General features: G+C 37.7%; 1 protein-coding gene across 7 annotated transcripts in view; it reads right to left on the bottom strand.

Annotated features, from left to right (window-relative positions):
* bcl9l (bcl9 like) overlaps positions 1-21,157 on the bottom strand; it is a 52,019-nt gene extending 30,862 nt beyond the window's left edge. For 3 of the 7 annotated variants that reach the window (XM_079620409.1, XM_079620411.1, XM_079620408.1), the window contains exon 1: positions 20,823-21,142. The gene's annotated coding sequence lies outside the window, so the exon portion shown is untranslated. Of the gene's footprint in view, positions 1-892; positions 980-14,077; positions 14,098-20,822 lie in introns of those variants that run through there. The other 4 variants (XM_079620404.1, XM_079620410.1, XM_079620407.1 and 1 more) reach the window with 3 other exon arrangements.
* Between the last annotated feature and the right edge of the window lie 345 nt (positions 21,158-21,502).

Here is a 21,502-nt window from a genome sequence, read left to right as displayed (position 1 = left end):
CATGTCGACTTTAATGATGGAAAATGAGATGTACTAAAATGTAAAATTCACAACAAAAACTCACTCCCACCAAAAAAAAAAAAATCAGGCATTAAAAAGTTTGTTTTTCCCGGAAAACCCCTGTGACAAACTTCTGGCAACTATTTTCAGCAAACTGTTTTGATATTTTGTGCAAATAAACAGATTTTGCCAGGACTGTTACTCGCACACTTCACACAATCAATGCAAATCACAGACAAAGGCTAGTTACTGTGATGAAAGTTCATGTACACACATACGTCGTCGACTGGCTCCTATTTGGCATGGAGTTCAAAGGGTCAGTGGTAATGTACTTAATCCCACTACATCACCTGATGCCAAGACCTTTGCTCACACCACTGAGCACTATAAAGGAAAGTTAAACATGCTCAAGCTGACTGCCATGCTGAAAGCTCTAATCATTCACTTGCTACCGGCATTTAAAAGCCCATAAGCGCGTCCAGGTCACAACTGAGCATTCACTGCCGCCGATCAGGTCTTTCAGCTACTGTACGCTCGGACAAGCCCAGAAACAACGATCTGAGCTTCAATTACAACAAATATAATGATTCTTATTTCTGACCTGTTTTGCACAAAGGTCACAGGTTCTTTCAGTCCATGATTTAGAGTCAAGAATTTGGGTGGGGAAATTTATTGTTAAAGGCGCACCTTTTTGGGGTGCAAGTTAAAGAAAACACCTTTGTAAAGAGAGAATATAATTGCAGACTCACTTAAGTATTTTTATTATTTCCGATTATTTTTATTATTTCCAATAAACTTTGGAAATAATCAAAATACTTAAGTGAGTGTGCAGTTATACTCTCTCTTTACAAGGGCACAGTTCGCCCAAAAATGATTGTCATCATTTACTCACCCTCATGTCTTAATCTGTATAACTTTCCTTCTTCCATGGAACACGCTGTTATTTACTGATAGGCAAACTTGTTAACCACTGCGACTGGATCACTGAGTCAGCTAGTTGACCTTGAGAACAATTCAACAAATGGAATATTAGATTAGTATTTAATTTAAGGATACACTGATACTTTGTTTATAGATATATTTGGTAGGGATGTGTAATAATATTTTCAAAATCGATCTTTCCCTGTAATTTCCCCTCTAATCCCACTAAGGCAAAGGCAAAATTGACTAAAACAATAGGACATGGATACAGGAAGAGACGAACACAGCTGATGAACAAACAAAGTTTGGCCTGTAACACTAAGCAAACATATGGCTCCAGAAGACTTGAAAAATACAATATGCAAATAGACTTCTGTGATACTTTTATGGGGTTTTTTTGTCCTTTTGAAGCCTTTTAAAAAAGCGATTAACGCATTTTTTTCAAAAGTTCTCCATTCGCATTCTATTGGAAACTTAAAGGAACACTGCACTTTTGTTGGGAAATAGGCTCATTTTCTAACTCCCCTAGAGTTGAACAGTTGAGTTTTACCGTTTTCTAATCCATTCAGTCGATCTCCGGGTCTGGCGGTAGCACTTTTAGCATAGCTTAGCATAGATCATTGAATCTGATTAGACAGTTAGCATCTCTCTCAAAAAAAAAATAGCCAAAGAGTTTCGATATTTTTCCTATTTAATACTTGACTCTTCTGTAGTTACATCGTGTACTAAGACCGACAGAAAATGAAGTTGCGATTTTCTAGACCAATATGACTATACTCACATTCCTGCGCAACTTTTCATTTTCTGTTGGTCTTAGTACACGATGTAACTACAGAAGAGTCAAGTTTTAAATAGGAAAAATATGGAAACTCTTTGGTCATTTTTTTGAGAGAGATGCTAACGGTCTAATCAGATTCAATGATCTATGCTAAGCTATGCTAAAAGTGCTACCGCCAGACCCGGAGATCGACTGTATGGATTCGAAAACGGTAAAACTCGACTGTTCAACTCTAGGGGAGTTAGAAAATGAGCCTATTTAAAAAAAAAAAGTGGAGTTCCTTTAAACATTTAAAGAAATCCTTTGAACAACATGAGGGAGAGTAAATGACAACTATCACTTTAATTTCTTGGGGGGATAAAATAAAACAACTTCCACTATAACTCTACGAATCTCTCAGAATTGAGCACGCCTATGGCAATGGCATAGAAAATATATCGCCCCACACCCAAATTTTGACCGATGACTCAGCGTTCGACAGAATAGCTACTCATCAGAATGAGAGCGAGACAGAGAAGCCTAATTGTTAGAAGTCGGGATCGTGTCTTGTTTGAACACGAAACTTGCCGAAACCCAATTTCCCACGCGTCAGCTGAAACCACCTGAGTCAAACATGCTTTCATCCCGAGTCTGACTAATACGGCCACTCTCTCTCTCACACACACACAAACGGTGACTAACACACTTTCTCACTTTCCTTAATTTCTTCCCTTCCTTTGCAGCGGGGACTACTTCACACAGTCTGAACACTTCCCCCTCCCCGTCGCTCTCTATTTCTGTCTCGGTATGTGTTCTGCTCATTCCCTAATGAAGTGTGTGAAGAGGGAGCCATTAAACACGTTTTAAACCATGTTCAAACCCATTATTCATGCTGCCTGTAGGATCGCATTTGACATTTGACTGAGCATCAATTATGTTTGACAGCTCTATAAATGATACATAAAGGACTTGTTGGTAGGGCTTGCTGAGGCAAGCATTACAATTGCTCATACTTATGGTTTGAGGTTTATTACAATTTTGAACTCTAAGTAGTATAAACTTCAGCACATGACTCGTTTGTGCTACAGATGAATTGCTCCTCAGATCGTACGCTTGTTGAGAAGAGGTGATTGGACAGGCTTTTTTTTATCATTTGATTTGACACAAAGAATGATCCATTCAAGGATATTTAGGATATAGGCTAGATACTAATCTAATGAACATGACAGGAACAGCAAGGAACGAACACACAGCCGACAAACAGAATTTGCCTAGTTTATTATACAAAGTCTTACGACTTCAGAATAGACTTGCTTGATACTTTTATGGTGTTTTTTGTCCCTTTTGAAGCCATTAATTATAACTGAATGGGAAAAAGGCAACTACCGGTAGTACATTTTTCTAAATTTGTGATTGTAATGTTTTTGACAAAGTGACAAAGAAATGAGTGTAGCATATCTAGGAACCAAACTATCATAAAGACTCACAAAGATAGTTCTCCTAAAAAATGAAAATTTTGTCATCATTTACTCATTGACTTTCATAGTATGGAGGAAAAAAAAAAAACTCAATACAAAGCCAATGGGGCCCATCAACTGTTTGGTGTTTCATACAGGTTTGAAACAACTTCAGGGTGAGTAAATGATGACAATTTTCATTTTTGGGTAAACTATCCCTTTAAAGCTGGGCCCAAGGTTAGTTTTGTTTTTTCAAATTAGTTATTTTCAATAGTAAATTTACTGTAATGATGATTAAATGTTTTGCACGTTGCAGTGACTATGTTAGCAAATGTGGTAAAACATACTAGCAGAACATGCTCAAGCATGCTAGCAATATGCTACTACACACCTGCAATGTGTTAAATCATGCTAGCAACGTGTTAAAATGTAAATTCTAGATAAGGAATGAGATGAGGAATCGACAGAACATTTCCTAAATTATGTTAAAGGTGCTGTGTGTAACTTTTTCACTCAACTAATTAATTATTCATTGTCATGTCAAATCCTAATCCCCTAAAACAGCCATTGGAAATGCTTTCGGGTCCAATGGGGCTCAAATTTGGCATATCTCAGGGATTTTACAGGGTGGGGTCAGATTTTGCATGACACCATTCATCCATTCCAAAAGGACTGTGTTATTGGAGGCAGGACAAAGCCTTGCTTGGCCTATCAAGCACAAAACGGGGGCAGCTTACTGGATTGAGTGCATTTTCAGCAGAATCACTGGATTAACACGCCATCGTCATCTGCAATCCCATGAAGACACAGATCAGATGTGAAAGTTACAAGAATTATTGATCTTTATTGCATAATTAATTAAAATTTTACGTACTTTCAGTTTTTTATGTACTGCATTGGTTATTTTGTTTCCGTTAAAGACAGTATAAACAACCACCTAGCAACCTATCAGAACATCTTAGAAACCATAGAAAACAACTTATAGTAACACCCTAGCATTGAGATGTAAAGTTTTGCATGTAGAAGTGTAGTACCTTTTGCGATGGGTGATGGGAAATCTAGGTGCTTAGGTAAAGAGGTATTAAGAGGTCAGTATGTCACTGAATTCTCTTTCCTGCTGAATCATGTTTGAACGTAACTGATCTAGTAAACTGATCTTGTGCACGTAGGCTTTCAAATTAATGTTGCATAACTAGGAGATGAGTAAATATGGAAAATAATGGCGCTTAACACTCCCAGTCTGGCTTTTAGTAAAAAAGAAAGAAGAAATGGGTCAGATTGTTAAATCCTGCATTCATCACAATAGAGGGTTTACCTAGAAACTTCCCAGTCAGAGTGTCTATCTAGTAATTTTCTCTCAGTCTCTCTCTGTCCAGCTGCGAGTCTTCTCTCTTCAGTAAGTCTATTGTTCTTCCGCTGCAACAGGCCGTCTGTTTTTCAGTTGCCTGTTGTCGTGGGAGTGAGTGCAGTGCAGTCTCGAGTAGAACAAAAGGTTACGAGAGTGCAACTGTCATTTGTGCAACAGGGACAACGACGAGGCTGCAGGTGAGAGCATGTGTGACTTTATCAGAAATCAGAAATGAACCGGCCCGGACCCTTTACTCCCATTCTCCAGGACAAGCTGAGTGCAGTTTGGGAGCGCTGAGACTTTAGGACGCCAACTGCTGGCTGCATGCGTCAAGAACTTGCTCATTCACACTGATCTAATTTTCTTCTGAATATTTCACTGTCCGAAGCCTCACTGATGCGTCACAGAAAGCCATCCGAAAAATCGAATCTGCATGATCTTGGTCAAAGTGACTTTGATGATACAGATGCTGGTTGTTTTGACCAATGAACTCCCATGACTTTTACAATCATTTGTGGTCGTGATATAGACTGGATATAGATGTATCCAGTTCAGCAACATGGTCCACTCAGTCACAGTAAAGTAATAGGAAGGAAGTAAGATAGATAGTATAATTAAACGTCCTACATCTAAAATGAATGTCAACACAGGAAAGAAAACCACTCCAGAAAATAATACTTGCAATGCATTGACCAATCACATCTGCATTCGCGTACTTGTGTAGAGAATGTTTCTGGGCTTAGTGGAGACTTGTATTATCTCCCAAGTGTGTACTGAACATCCGAGACACCCCGCTGAACAACTTTGATAAATAACATAATCAACAACAACTCACGACAAATTATAATCACTCTCAAACTCATTTTTCGATGTCAGGTGATTACTTTTCTCAAAAGACAATTTGGTAATTATCTATAATTACCGAAAGCTTCTCTTCTAGTTTCACAGAAACAGTCGGATACATGCACCTCATGCCAGGATATTTGCAAATGCAAACTAATCATAATCATGTTGTAATAAACATGATTGGCATTTTCAAAACAGAAAAAAAACTTTAGAGAATAAAACGCATGCCTGAATAAGTGTGTTCTGTGGTGCACTGTAGGTGACCTGTGCAGTGCATTGTGGGACTTGCACAGGTGAAGCCAAGAAAATCAGCCTGTTGGGGGTTTAGGAAGGTTGCTGTGTCACCTACACATGACATGGGTCTCTGCAAATGAAAGCAGCGTGAGAGAAGAGTGAAGAACGCAAGGCCTAAAGCGGACTGGATGATGACACGACAACAAACAGAGCGACCGAGAACGGACGCAGTCAGGGGGAAATCATCTCGCAGCCGGGCTTGTTTGAAAACACTGCCCGTGCCCCTGCGCCAAGAAACAATGCCACAACAAAGTGAAAGAATACTGTTTATTTAAGAGGAAGGGAGGACAGACTGCAGCGCTCTGAAGAAGGGAAACAAGGAAGGAGGAGTGGAGCAATCAAAGGCAAAGGAGCCAATATAAACACCCTCACTACAGATGGAGCCTGAGACACTGTTTCCTCAAAAATAAAAACACGTCATCCCAAAACCCGTATGATGTTATTTTTCCCATGGAATACAAAAGGATAAAGAGTGCATATTATGCCCTTTTACAATGTCTTGATTTTGTTTTTGGAGTCTACAAGTATAAGTCTTCTTCCACAAACTGCTGGATGGAAATGCCAAGATGTGCATAAATTCTGAAAATTAATGTGAAAAAAAAAAACGAAAAAAAAAAAAAACGTATGCGCTCGCTTTGAGTCAGATAATATTTTTATCCGATAAGAAAGCATACCAATAAACTAAAACAGAAACACACTTACTGAATAAATTCCTAGATGCGCATCAAACAAATGTGTGACTGCGCGATGGGACGGCGTAACTGGAGTAATCAGCGGTCAGCGGACCGATCTTTTTGCATCCCATCTGAAATGTTTTGGTCATCCTGAAATGCCTGAGCAAAGTTTGCAGTCGAAGTGGTTCAGTTAAATTACCTTACAGAACTGTCTTACATCCCAAACAGCAGGCGTCTTCCTCCAAAATGTGTTTATTGTGTATCGTCTGAGTGCTCTGAGATACAGTGGCTACTCCTACTGTTCTTAGTCATATTTAGCACCAGTTCATCATGAAGTGACAATGTTGTTCATTTCAACTCTGCAAGCTGCTTTATTCGCAAATGTTTTATCCAATAATCCCATTTTGTGCTCAAGTATAGCTAGTAGGGATGTGATGGTGAGGAAACCTTCCCACCGGTTCATCGATGTGTGACAACACCTGTAATACCAGTCACCGCCGGAGGGGGGGTTCCCTCTTTTGCACCTCGCTTTTAAATCACTCATTTAAAAGCGGAAGTAAAATGCGCACGGGCATTCATAATGGGAGGAGCAGAGCGAGCGTTTGCTGTTCATTCCTACGGACGCTCAAGCCTAATAGCTAGTAACATGAAGCCCCTATTTACGGACAGACCAATTGATTTGATTGGTCGGCTAGACCAGTGTGTTTTGATTGGTCAACCGCTTAGAGTGTGTTAAGGAAATGTCACACCCCTTATTATACACAATCTCATTCCTGAAATGATTCATTCGTCCATGTCTATTAAACCTTTGACAAAAATCACAGCGAAACATTAAAATCTACGTTTTGCCGCTGACCCACAGAGAACAGTTGGGCTATATAATGAAACAGCTTCACAAACAGCCTTTTTAACCACACACAGTATCATTATTTCTGTGTTACAAATATTCAAATGATCACAAAAGAAATACTGACAAATGTTTATAGTTCAGATATAAACACTGATGTCCACCAAAATAGAGCAAATCCACTTTTGAAAGTAGCCTGGTGCTTTAAATAATGATTGTATCGATTACATCGTTACGCCAGTAACAAGTGACTGCTAAAAAAAAAAATTTGTCATTGATTCAGAGATTCATTCAGAAATGCTGATTCATCCAGTAATGAAACAAGTGAAGTATTTATGAGTGAGTCATTGAATCATTCATTCAAACAGATTTTTAAAAATGAATTTAAACTAATGATTTTAAATAGACTGCAGCGATTAACATGTCATAACTTCTAGTAAATTACATGTTGTTTTGTTCAGTTGTCTCTTGTCTGTTCAGAATCAGACATTTTTATATAAATCAAATTCTGATTAACTTATTATTAGGCCAAATAATTATTAGGAATATGTATTCCATAGAAAGTTACATGGCTTTTTCATGACCTATAAGTTATTAATAATTTCTATGATTGTCCATGTCTGCAAAACATGTCCCATAACATGTCATCATAAATATGATGCATTAAGTCAGCAGAGAGATTTGTGTACATCATGCTAGTACACATGACAGTCTGCAAATAGGGCTGGGTGAAAATATTTGCAAAGTCTTTGCTAATACTATTCAATTAGGGAACATTGTAAATATATTAAAATTACATCAATGCAATTTTGTCCATTAAGATTCCTAAAGTTTATGTAATGCAAGTATTTCAATAGAAGTATTTGCAATCCATTCAGATTCTGAAAATCTGATTCTAAAACTATTTGTTTGTGTCATCGCTCAAAAAATATTACCACGTTTTAGTTTTTAAAAATCCAAAATATATAATACTGTTTTCTGCGTATGAATTTAAATATAATTAGTCCTTGTGTTCCTTCAGTGAAAACTGTGGAAAACATACCTTGATTATTTTCAAGCTGTGTAAAGTGTGCATTTTAAAGTGTGTCATTCTCTTTCACTAATGCAACCAAATAGAATTGCACACAAAAAAATCACTATATAATGTTTTTAGGTGCACTGAATACTCCCTCTTGTCTGCTATTGGACAGAACAACAGATCCTGCCCCAAACTCACACCATTGGTTGAGCCAGTGTTGCTGTGTCGGCCTGGTAAGGATAGTTTTTTCTTACCCAGATCTATCTGCAAAAAATGACTACAAGGGGTATGCGGTAAACATGTATGCATTCATTTGGTATACAGAATGATCACATCATGGAACAGAGTTTCTTGGAGGCACATACCATGTGACCCTGAAGAGAACAGAAAAACAGAGAGTGAGAGAGAGAGAGGGCGGGCAGCAGTACAGCATAAACAGATTGTCATAGCCACAGAACAGCAGTGTGTGTGTGTGTGTGTGTGTGTGTCCGCAGTCCCTCGGTGAGCTCTGCAGTCTCTTTCTCGGTCTCATTCTCTCTGTAAAGACAGGGAAGAGCTCGGCTCACTTTGCATGGGGGGTCAAGGGTTGTATCTTTTCCAACACACTCTGGGCCATCAGCCAATAAGAGCAAGGAAAAAGAGCAAATTGCAGCCAAACAGACAGAAGATGGTGAGAGTGAGACGGAGAAGTACTCAAGTGGACTGTAGATCTAGCGTAGAGAGAGAGAGAGAGAGAGAGAGAGAGAGAGAGAGAGAGAGAGAGAGAGAGAGAGAGAGAGAGAGAGAGAGAGAGAGAGAGAGAGAACTTACTACGATATTCTGGTTTCTAGATATTCCTTAACACTTTTTTTTTTAAATCACAAAAAATATGCAAAGCTGCAACAGTAATCTACAAGTAGGAGTATGATTCTGATTCTGAACAGACAATTAAACAAAATAACATGTAATTTACTAGAGGTTCTGGCAAAATGTTGATTGCTGCTATATTTAAAAATGTTTAACTCATTTGAAATATATATATATATATATATTTTGTTTCATTTTTTTATTTTTTATTATTCAAATATCATTTATTATGAATTCAGAAATATCATGAAGTTTTGTGAAATATTTTTCCTGCACGTTTCTGCACTTGGGATATACCACATGAAATTGTTTTTCAAATATGTATAATATTCTAATAAAACAGTTTCACTTTTTTTTTAAGAAATAGTAATAATACGATTATGCCAAACCAATTATTATTATTATTATTATTTTTACTTTTTTTTTGTTAATATACTAGGACAGTTTTATCACCCTGACATTTCTTACTATTTTAGCCATTAAAAATGTGTTTATCACAGAAGAGGGGTGTTCAAGTCATTGTATGTTTAAATGAAAAATTAATGCATTTTTTAATAAATTAATAGATCCTGACAAAAAAAAGATTAGCATCATTTCATTCATTACTTTTTAATTTTGTGAATAGCAAGCTGTTTTCACATAATTACATAACTGGCCAATTGAAGCCTGATTAATGTTTTACCATGTTTTGTTAGTACTACCCCATTCTTGCATGGTACACACCAAGACTTTTAACCATTGCACATTTCCAAGTCTTTGCATATCTAAATGAACGACATAAAATCATCATTACAGGGGAAACGATACAGTAAATTTTATATCTTATGAGAGAAATGTCACTTTATCATTGGCATGTAAAGCTAAATATTTAAGCTTTAAATTAAGCCAGTGTATACACACACACTCTGCCATCCAGCCAATTACAGCGCTGGAGGAACAAACTCAACAGGAATCTTGTACACACACACACAGAATAATTTCCACTCCACCTTAAATGTAGGGCAAAGTTCTAGCTCGATTCAGTTTGTACTAAGGGGGAAATAGGCTTGTTGTGTTCTGAGTCTCACAGCTGGCTGCTGTTGTTTTCGGTGCGCTGAAAGCTTCTCGATATCACATTATTCTTTCATAGCTCGCCTTAGCACCGCGACTTGTAACTCATCTGGAAGCTCTCAGATCACCTGACCAGATAAGAAACACTTTGTTCCGAACGCTGAATCGTATTGTCCTTCCAACACACTACAAACAGCCTTTAATAGACCCAAAACACAGATCTACACTTGATGACACAATTCACCTTCCTCTGCGTAGCCTTCCCTGGCTTTAGATAAGATGAATGATGTCATTTCCTTGCAAAACCATCGCCAAAACTCTTGTTGTTATGACGAGGTGACACTATGCTGGTGCATTCAGGGATTACATGACAGCGGCGCCGGTGGTTCTTGCGTGTTACGGCACACAAGCACACACACCGAAAGCCATGCACCGCAGGAAAGATCTGTGATAGGAATGATCAGTTGATGTGCTACAAAAAAAAATGCACACGTCTTTTGTGGATATGCATTCGTCTCTGTGCCTGAGAGGATGCACTCCTTTTCAAACAACATGAAAGCAGACGGTAGCATAGGGACGAGCGCGGTCCCTTAGCGAAGGTGATCTGAAGTGTGGCATCACATGATCTCAGGTGAGAGGCCATATGTTAGGCACAGGCCAGCGTGAAGAAGCAGAAGAAATTGAGTGGCATTAGGATAGGGCATGGGTCAGCAACCTTACACCACGACTAAACCGGATGCGTGCAGACATCGCAACGGCAAAACTTGATCGCTTCTGTTTTAATCGATGGAGCTGGACTTCAGCCCATTCATAGAGACGCCGTTTCTATTTTTAACACGCCTCAGAGCAACTCCAGCTGCTATACGTTCTTCCTCTTTTATCAATGTATCTATTTAAATTGCTATCAATTTATTTGTTATGCATTTTTAAACTTCTAAATATTACATCAACGCAAGCTCATGATGGCGCAAGATGCTGGAGAAAGAGCAAGATGCAAAAGTGCCAGATAAAGTCAGCGCTAGAGCTCCACGATTCTGGATAAATTGTTGTGGTTTCAAAATAAAGATCACAATTCTTCCACGATTCTGAACAGACTAGAGACAACTAAACAAAATAACACGTCATTTACTAGAGGTTCTGACAAAATGTTAATTTCTGCAGTGAGTGCAGTCTTGAATTAATTGCAGTTTAATTCATTTGAATGATTTAAAAATGTATATTATGGAATGATTCAATGACACTCATACATACTTCACTTGTTTCATTACTGAATGAATCAGCGTTTTTGAACACATCTCTTGAATAAATGATTCAATGACAAAAAAAAATTCAACAAGTCACTTGTTGCCACCTACTGGTGTAACGATATAATTTATACAATTGTTATTTGAAGTGCCAAGTGTAACACAGAAATAATGATACATTACTGTTTAAAAAGACTGTTTGTGAAGCTGTTTCACACCTATACATGATAACTGCTTTCTCTGGGTCAGCGGCAGCACAAAAACACAGATCTGAATGTTCACACTTGTCAAAGGTTTAATAGACAGAAGAATCACTGTCATTTAGAAATGAGATCGCGTGAGTGTTTGAATTGAGATCGCGATCATTGTGCAGCTCTATTCAGTGTAGAGTAACTTAAAAATAATAATAATACCACTTCACGTCTAAAAGGTTTATCAGGTATGCATGCTTAAAAGAACAGTTCACCGTATAATGGCAATTCTGTCATCGTTTATTCATCCTCATGTCATTGCAACTCTATGACTTAAAGTCACCATGAAATCCAAAATGACAATTCTTGTTTTATTTATGGAATATTGCAATATTTGTTAGAAAATACCATTATAACAGTAATAGCAAAACACAACAACCCAATGATCCAATCAATTCCGATGGACAAAATCAAGTCCCGCTCTACATTTTTTCTTGTTTGAGAAGCCGTTTCTCTCGGATATACATCACAATACGGAAGAAAAGACTATCACAACTTCCATTTCATGTTGACTTTCATCTACAAATAAAGATTTATTTTTAGACCTGAGAGATTCCTGTGCATTCATTGAAATGCAAGCGAAATTTGCTTGTAAAAGAAATCCATATGAATTGAGCAGTTTAATCCATTGAACCGTCTGATAAACGCACATACACAGGTATGGAAGCTCAACCGTGCTTGCTTGACTTCAACATCAGGCAGGAGCCGGTTGGTTTGGCCGCGGGCTGAATGAATGTGCAAGCGGTAGATGGCTAACACCAATCAAAACCTGCTTTTCAGCAAATCAGTTTAGGTAAATGTCAAAATTAATATTTACAAGGCTGTGCCTTGAGTAGCTGACATGTTAACTTCCTGCGGAGTGAAGACATGAAGACTAGACTATGCCAAGTCATCTTTGACCATTTTTTGTCATATATTTTCTATAAATTAAATAAATTTTAAAAGTACAAATTATACATATGAATTGTATACATATAAATAAATAAATATATATATATATATATATATATATATATACACATACACAAACACACATATACATATATATATATATATATATATATATATATATATATACATATACATACACAAACACACATATACATATATATACATACAAACAGTATTAGGCTAGTCAACATTTGAAGTTGATCAAAAAAGTTGATCAAAGTTGTCCTAAAATTCATGAATAACTTTGATGAAAGATTTTCAAATGTTGACTACATATATATGAAGACTTCAGATGCAAAAGCCTCGAAGTCCTTCTAACGTTTTTCTCAGGCTCCGGCATTTCTTAATGGGCTGAGGCTGGAATTTAGTGAGTTTGAAGTGAAAGTATTTGATGAGCGTATACTATGTGCGGAGAGCTTTCACTCAATATATTATGTAATTTTTGACAGATATATATCAGTACAGTCAACATTAACGGGTTAACGCATGCTTCTTTTTTTCTTTTCTTTTTTACGCAATTAACGCAGCTTCCGTTTTTCTGTCATCCTTTGACTAGTGTTACATTATATGATATTTTATTCATGCAAATACTTTTAGACCATTTAAGCATGACAAGATAAAGAGAACGTGCTGTCTGTGAATGTAGTGTCTGTGTGACACACACACGACGCACAGAGAGACACGCGCCAGTATCATGCGCACAGATCGAGATCTCTTTCGTGCTTGAAAGAACAATAAAACACATTTATGCCAAAATGTCATTTTTGTCAAGTATCTGCATAAGAGCAGTCTAAAATTAGTTAAATTGAGTCTTAAATGAACGTAAAGAGTTAGAGAATGAGAAGTGTGTGAGATCCGCGTCATGTAGCGGCAGGTCTTAAAGTGACAGGAGCCACTAATGCGGTCTGTCATTAATGTTAATCAAAAAACACAGGTAACGGAGAAAATTACTCATTGCTCTTGATTAAAGAGCGTTTGTTGCTTTAATAAGGATTAATCCATATTCAATTTATAATTTATGCAGTGCAGACTGTTAACTTATAAGTTACAGATAACTTCTGTATATTCAGGTAAATATGACATTTATAATGGGTTTATGTGAGGATTGGTTTAAGTTTACTTAAATTAAAAGTTATGTTTTTTAAGCTTAATATTCAAAACAGATATATTTTTAATTACACTAATGTTGAATGGCTATAATTAATGTTTAAAATAAAAAAAATAAACAATAGCTGTAGCCTATTAGTAGTGATACTGGCCTTCATTCATAAAAAGATGCCATTACACAAGTATTTAAAATAGACTGTCTTTATGTTGTTTCTACATTAATTTGGAGATTAACTGGGAAATTATAACATTATAAAATATACTAAACATTTATAAAAATGTAAGTGTTTTTAATCTTGATTAATCACGATTCATTTTAGTAAATTTTTTCATCTATTGACAGCAATAATTAAATTAAAATTAAATTAAATATAAACAAAAAGGCATTTTACAATTTATGCAACAATATTTGAGGTCCAATTATAACATTTATAATTAAATAATTATATTTTACAAAAATACTGACCTTTCTGAAATGGTATCTCTATGCCAACCAGACATTTACAATCGTGTCATATTGCTGGTGAGATTTATCTTCAATCTCCCCAGTCTTTGGCCCTGTCTAGCTGTGCTCAGTTTGAATCCAGCTCATGTCATTCAATGATCTCACTTCCTGCTTTCTCCCCCATCATTTCCCCATTCATCATCTCTGACTCTCTCAAAAAAATTCTCCAAAAGAATCTCAAGAATCCAAGTGCATTATCAGATAAATGCTCCTCCTGGCTAAAACGTGACGTCACAATGTAGTCTAGTCAAGTTCTTTAACGCAGTTGTTTATCCTCTACTGTTTCCACAGAAGGAGAAGTGAATTGTAGGTTTGAACTGAGGTCAACTCAGGTCACTCTAACCGCACTCAGTTCCTCACAATGTGCTCCAGGAAGAAAGATTTCTCTGTAACACAGTTGGAATCAGACCATGTTTTTAGGGAACTGTTTTTTAAAATGTTCACATTATTTATCCTAGTATCCAGTTGAACACGTAGAGACAACTAGAAGTGTGGTATTTCCAGGTCGATTCCCCTTGAAAATGTGTAAACACTGTGACTCTGTGGCGCTATTAAAACATTGCTCTGTTTATTTAAGAATCCCAACCAGTCCGACACAGCAACATTGACTAACTGCACCAGTGGTGTGGGTTTGGGTGAACTATCTGCTTGTTCAACCAATGACAGATGAAGGGAGTGTTCAAGAAACCTGTTTGCAGTGTTGAATGGCTGTACAGAAAACCACTATATGGAGATTTATGCTAATATGTATTATGCTAATTAACTAACGGCGGCTACAGTTTTAACTCCCTCTTTAAAACGATCCAGATTTGACAACTTATGGTAAGAACAAATTTGTTTGCATACAAACTTGTTGTGAAATCACCAGGGGTCTCATTTATAAAGCGTGCGTACGCACAAAACGGGGCTGGAAACGTACGTAGGCTACGCCAGTTCCCACGCAAAGGTTGTGATCTATAAAAAACAAACTTGACGGGAGAATGTGCGCACCTTTAAGCAAACTTTGAGCCGTGCGTACGTACGCACGCACATTCTGGAGACAAAGGGAATTGGCGACACCGATGGTGAGCTGGAGTTAAATCTTTTTGGTCACTTTTAGACAGAAAATCTAAATAAAATTATACAGAAATACATATAATTCAAATATAATTTCACTCACCAAGCCTATCACTTGAAGCAAATATCCACACCTTAAATGTCCGGGCCAGCGAGCGCGTTGGGCCGTTTAGTGAAACTAACGCATATCTAACGGCAGATGAAGTAAAACTGTTAATCTTCATTATGAGTCCTAATCATAAATACAGTGCATGTTCACAATAACAGTTTAAATAAAATAATGATTTAAACTATGTTTTACTTCTGATATAAACATTTAGATGAAATATGACATTCTCATTAATGGAGTTAAACACTTAAACTAGCTACATGAAATTTACTGAAAAGTTAAAATATATATATATATATATATATATATATATATACACACACATATATATATATATATATATATATATATATATATATAAATAGCCTATAAATATTTGTTGTGGATGCGATGCTTTTGAACACTTTTCCTTTGGCATGCTGTGTTTTAATGTTTTAACTACATAGATAATTGCTTATCATGATAATAGCAGATTGTGCAAATATAATGCACAACAAGGTCTTTCTGTTTCCATTAAAAATATAAATCAATTAAAAATACTATTTGGTCAGTGGAAAAGATTGAGAAAAACTTTCTCTGAAATGTATTTTACACTATTTGATTTATTTATTCAAAAACAAGGCAAGGATAGGCTACTAAATTATTTGTATTATTAATGTAATGTGACGGCACATCCGTATTTCATATTTTCCTAATGTCTTGTATCGTTAAACATGTTATCACGTGGATGAATAATCATATGTAAATGATATGCAGATGAGGATATGCATAGTAAAACTAGGCGTTGTAAGCTTCATATATGGTTATTTCGGGGAGGAGACGCACGTGCGCACAATCTTCCGCTGACTGGGATTTATAAAGTGAATCCTGCGCACAGTTTTATAAATGAGGCCCCAGATATGTTTTGTACGAGAACCATAACTTCACTTATTTGTAAATGAGGCCCAATATCTTGCCACAAAGCAATGTTGAATTGGGTAAACACTTAATATTCACTATTATGCCTGTACGGTGCTGTCCCTCCAGGCTGACGTTGCAAAGACGACAGAGCCAGACATGGGTAGGCAGATTTTCCAAACACAAAGCCGTTACATTCACTGAAGCACCATCACCTCAAGCTGAGAACGACGTCACATCTCCCTCGTCTCTGTGACGTCACAACTGGAGCCATAACGCGACATAGATGATCTACATCACTTTAAAGGCAGCAGATCCCTTGGTCGGTTCTCTCTAAAACACTCGCTGAAGTCTACGAGGTGTTGAGCCAATGTGGGGCAGAGCCTTGGGCCTCAAAGACAATTCAGATCAAGTTGCAAACTCGGTGAGCTTCTAAAAATAGCGTGGTAGGATATCACGCTCACAGCACTAGCTAATGGCCTGCGTGGCCAGTGGGCTAAAGAACAGCCAAACACTGCCAGAATACACTTCACACGTTCTCTCTCTCCGCTCACACTGCTGACTACTACTGACGGTCTGTCGGGTTCTTATGACGGAGGGAAAATTTGGGAAAAGACGTGTTTAATTTAAACAGACCGCTGTGCCAAAACTATCAGGAGAAAACGCAACATTATCAGCTCTGTCTGATCTGGGGTCGGCTCATAGTATCACTATCTCTCCTTCTATCACACACAGCACTAACTTAATCAGCTTGCGTCACCGAGGCCCTGGAGATCTGACAGGAAAAGAGAATTAGGGGAGCATGTGAAGCGTTTCAATGGGATGCAATTTTCTATTCAAATATAAAGAACGAGACGTATTAAATATCACCCTGTTTGATATCGATCGTAATATATGTACACTAAGAAAAAATCATTTTGCGCCACCTCTGAAATAACTAGCCAACCTTGTGTGACGTCATCAAGCCCCTACTTTCACAATCCAATCAATTCCCATAAGATGTAATCAAATCTAATCCCACAGTCCACTGAGAAATGCTGATTTTAAAGGAATATTTCAACCCAAAAAGCAACTCATGCTGCCTGTATTCCTTCCGTAGAACACAGGAGAAAATCCCAGCAACTCTTTTCCATACAACAAAAGTAAACGAGGGTCTCGCTGTGCCTTATTTTAATGTACGCAAGATTCAGACACAAAGCTATCACATACAGCAGGGATTTCCAAACTTGTTCCTGGAGGGTCACTGTCCTCCAGAGTTTACATTAGCCAACTTGCCTCAAAACGCCTGCTTGGAAGTTGCTAGTAAACCTCCCAAGACTTTGATTGGCTGGTTCAGGTGTGTTTAATTGCGGCTAAACTCTACAGGACAGTGGTCCTCCAGGAGCAGGGTTGGACACTCCTGACAAATAGGCTGCCTTTGGAGAGCGCATTCCAAGGTAGGAAGGCATCAAGGCCCGTCCGAATCCAATGTTAGCCTCACTTCCTGTCTCCCGAGATACCTTGATCTGATCGATATTTGAATGCAGCATAGATGTAAGCTTCACCTTTGATATCCCACAATCCTGTGCTTTCCATTCTGTGACAGTTGAGCCAGAAAAATAAAGATGGCGTTTAAAAGTTGCAGTTGGTGGTTAATTTGTGCATTTTTGACTAACAGTCGGTCTCCACTTTTGATGTAATTTCTAGCGAGGAATTACTATTGTTGTAATTAAATAGTCGCTTAGTTTTCACCAAAACTCTCTCTATTTTGCTGTAGATTATTTTAAACCGTTACGCTGTCTCAGAAGTATGTCTGAAATCAGTTTCGTGAGGTACCTTTGTGCACAGTCATTGCCTGATAGGCCAACAAGTCAGCTGCCAAAGTTTTAGTACGCAGCCATAGCTTCAGAAGAGTTGGAATATAGTGGACAATTCATATAGACTAGTTTTAAGGTGCCATGTTTGGAGGGTTGACTATTTTTTGGTTGAATTATTCCTTTAATAATGTTAGTGTCATGCCAAAGCCAAAAAAAAACTTGTCTTTTGGTCAGAATGAATATGACTGCATCATCTCTGAAAGCACATCAGGCTATTATAGGGTCAACGGACCAATGAATTGGTATTTTTGGTATTTCTACCAAAATATTTGATAATATACTGAGGTGAACTACAGTATGTACAGTGACCCCAAAAAACATTTGGACACAACATTTTTAAAGGAATAGTTTATTATTAACACAGGAATAGTTCACCCCAAATTTTTAATTATCCCATAATTTACTCACCCTTAAGCCATCCTAATAAAAATAATAATACTAATAATAATACATTATGTTTATATAGTGCTTTTCTCTGCACTCAAATCGCTTTACATGGAAGGGGGAATCCTAGTGTATATGACTTGTATAGGATTTTGTATATGAATCAGAATTGGTGTTATTTTAATTAATATTCTGGCTCTTCTCAACTTTGTACTAGCATTGAATAGAGTTTTAAAGCTTCAAAAAGCGCATCGATCCATCATAAAAGTAATCCATAAGACTCCAGTTGGTTAATAAAGGCCTTCTGAAACAAAGCTTTTTGTAAGAAAAATATCCATATTTAAAGCTTTATAAACTATAATCACTGGCTTCCGGGAAAGGGCTGTACACGCGTTCGCGAGAGAGTCGAGTTCTGGCAGAAGGGTGACCTCTGACCCGATGTATGATGTGGGACGCATGGCGTAGGCGTAGCGTTAGCTGAGGTGAGAACAGACGCCTCTCACGCAAACCATGAAACTCTCGTGAACTCTCGTGCAATTATTTTTACTTACTTGTCCTGAAGAATTTTTTGTGTTTTAGTCCCCTTAAGTTCACACAGGTGTCCTAGCAGGTGTAGTAGTTCATCACAGTGAAAGGATAGTTCACACAAAAACTGAAAATTCTAACATTCCTTACAAACCTGTATGATTTCTTTTTTTCGCATGAACATATCCTGGTCTCTCTTTTCAATATAGGCTAATGAACATGAATTAAGAGTCTAGGCCTATCAAGAGCCAAAATGACCCCAAAAAAAGCAGTATAGAAGTACCATAAAAGTGGTCGATATTTTATGACTTCTAAAATCATACAAAAGGTTTGTAACAAACAGAATGAAATTTAAGTCTTTATTAATTTAACTGAAAATCTAGACATCTGCACCCGGCTCTCCTTGGCACGTTATAAAAGTTCATGAATGAATTATACCTTTCAATGATTCTGTAGATCCAGTTCACAAAACCAGTTTGAATGATTTGTTCAAGAATCTCACTAATGTGGTTCTTGCTTTCAGCTCAATGACTCAACGATCCAGTCGCAGCGGTTAACAGCTCACTGGAGTCAGATTTCAGTCCGTTCCTCACACAAAGCTGTTGTATTGCTTCAAAATATCATGCACAAGTCATATGGACTTCTTGAAGCTTGAAAGCTTCAATCCTCATTCATTGTAAGGAATGACCAGTACATTCCTCAAAAATTCCCTTTTTGTGTTCCACCGAAGTAAGTAATACAGGTTTAAAACAGCACGGCCTGGATTCACAGAGAGAGTTTAGATTAAGATTACTTAAATACTTAGATACATAGATTAGGCCTTAGTGCAATTGGGACATTCAAAACATGGGCTTTTAAAAACATGCCTTAGAAACTAAAACACTGCTGTGTGCAACTTGCGACAAAACAATGGCATGACAAATTTTAAGATATGTCAGTGGAAGTGTCTTTCAGTTAAAACATGCATTTTAGTCTGGGACTAGGCTTAAGCCTTGTCTGAAAAGGCGTGAAGTTTAGTCTCCACTAACTAACGATCGAACATGTCCAAAAAATGTGTCTTCATTCCGAACAGTGTATTTTATCGTTTAAAAACTTGCAAAACATAATTTATGTAATGTTTTGCTTACAAACTGTGCATGAGCTATCTTTGTTTACAGTAAATGCCTCTTGGTTAGATAATTAGATTTTTGTTCTGCCATGCAAGGACATTCAGACATTTAAGTGTGGCTTAAGTGAGGCAGCTGTATGTGTGCACAACACTCGTTTGCACAATATTCAAAATTCGAAGAGAAACTAATGCATGCCCTGACAGTTTGCAGCACACTTTGGTAACATTTTTTTTAAAGAAATCTCATGCCTGATGCTGACGGTATTACTACAGACAACCGCCTTTCCATTGACTTCATGATTGTGATGGTGAGCAGCGGCCACATTCACCGTCACATTCTTCAAGTGCCTGCCTCTTTCTGCCAATCACTCGCGACATTGTAACAGCCTAGCTCGTTTTCCTCAACCCAGTCCTTCAAACGACAGTCAAAACGCCCTAACTCACTCTTAAACAGCAGCTACAAGTCCTTCCTGGCTTTTCGTGTCTTTTTACGGTCACATGGAGACGGGCCCTACGTTACACAGAGCCTATCGTCAGCTCATTAGCATCCATTGCACTGAAGAGAGGCAGTTAGCAGGCGAGGCTAACTCCAGGATCCCCTACAGCTGCTGCTGTGACTACGAGTTCAGCACACCGGAGCGATACACAACACACGCGCCGCGATACATGCAGACAACTGACAGTTTGACGGTTTGGCGTTTAGTACGCGCCGCGTTGTCACGGCATTATACGCCGAGCTTGTGTGGGTGCGTGTGCGGGGAGCTTTCCTACCCCATTCCGCGGTGTGTCTGCGAGCGGAGGCCGATGTCAAGAGTGACGGCCAGCCGACATCACCCGAAGTGTCCACCGCCACTGCGCAAGATCCTCCGCGGCTGTGTTAAGCGACCAATGCGATGCCCCGAAGTAAAGCCGCTGGTTAAATATCAGATGCTTTAAAACGTTGTTTCGGTTCGGCTCCGAGTGGAAGACGAGTCCTGGGGAATACAGCAGATCATGACTCCGCTGTTGGAGACGCTGTCTGCATATTCCAGCTAGTAGTGTAGAGGTAGCAGAAGGCGCTCAGACAGACAGTCGCTCTCGCGCTCATTACTCAACTCACTGTACACACATATGAGTGACACACTCACTCACTCGCTCGCTCGCTCGCTCACTCACTCACTTACCCAGAACTGTTTCAATGAGCTCCTTTAATATTAATAATAATACACCAGCATCACCAATAAGAATAATATATTTGTATTTTATAATAATACATATTATTTATAATATCATAGATTGATAGATATCAGTCTTAAATGTGTTTGTTTAAAATGTAGAATATATGATTGCTCAAGTAAAACCACAAGAAAAAACAATAAATAACAAAGCATTCCAAAAATATACATATATTTATAGGCTATATATATATATATATATATATATATATATATATATATATATATAATTAAATA

The sequence above is a fragment of the Phoxinus phoxinus genome, assembly GCF_949152265.1.
Source record: "Phoxinus phoxinus genome assembly, chromosome: 8".
Lineage (NCBI taxonomy): Eukaryota > Metazoa > Chordata > Actinopteri > Cypriniformes > Leuciscidae > Phoxinus > Phoxinus phoxinus.
This window is presented reverse-complemented; position numbering and strand designations above follow the sequence as displayed.